This window comes from Belonocnema kinseyi, chromosome 3 (assembly GCF_010883055.1).
Source record: "Belonocnema kinseyi isolate 2016_QV_RU_SX_M_011 chromosome 3, B_treatae_v1, whole genome shotgun sequence".
NCBI classification, from domain to species: Eukaryota; Metazoa; Arthropoda; class Insecta; order Hymenoptera; family Cynipidae; genus Belonocnema; species Belonocnema kinseyi.
Window position 1 is genome coordinate 44137106 of NC_046659.1, and position 870 is coordinate 44137975.

The window sequence follows — 870 nt, forward strand, 5'->3', positions numbered from 1 at the left end:
CAATCGAGTCAAAATTTCGCACGGTTTAACGCCTTCTTTAGTTAAAAACTTTATTATAACCCGTTGTGCAACGGACGCTGGAACCTGTTGCTCACTCATAGCAGTACTGACGAATTGACTGAGTCAAGCAGCTCAATAAGCATTTTACCCACTCCTAATACACTACATTACAAGAACCTACACTGTGAGAGTGCTTGCGATTGGCTAAGAAAAGTATTTGTAAAATTCCGGTTTATATTTGATCCACCCTCGTACTTATTGCATTGGCAATGTTTCTTCAGAAATTTGTATATGAGCATTCATACGTTACAATTTACAATACAACATTAATGAAATTTAATATTATTTACGTTCTAAACTTTTTAATCGCACTGAATTAATAAACGAAGCCGTTGTATTGGAATGACTCGAACCATGCGCTCAAACCTCTCAAACCGAATCGGCGATTACGTTTGCTATTTTCCGCCTTCGGAAAATCGAGATGTGAACGGATTTATACTCTGCTGGCTGTTGATTGAACAACCAACTGGAGGTGTAAAAGAGCCTTTGACTCATGCACATAATCTTAACTTTTTAAATCTTATCTAGTAAATTAAAGTGTTCACAGTAGTCATAGATGAGCTAAAGTAATTTGTAAATCCATTATTTTAATTTAACTGTAAACCCGATAATTTCATAAAAAACACAAAATTTGAAGGCCCTGAACACGATACTCCCTTTGTGGCATCTGTCAACACTGGGCCTTGACTGTATGTCCATTCTAAAAATACTGACTTGGGAAGACAATCGAGCTTATTTAATGCCACTGGTCAAAAAGTAACTGACAAATAGGAATCGCCATTTCTCTCCAATTTAATGAAGTTAAACGAC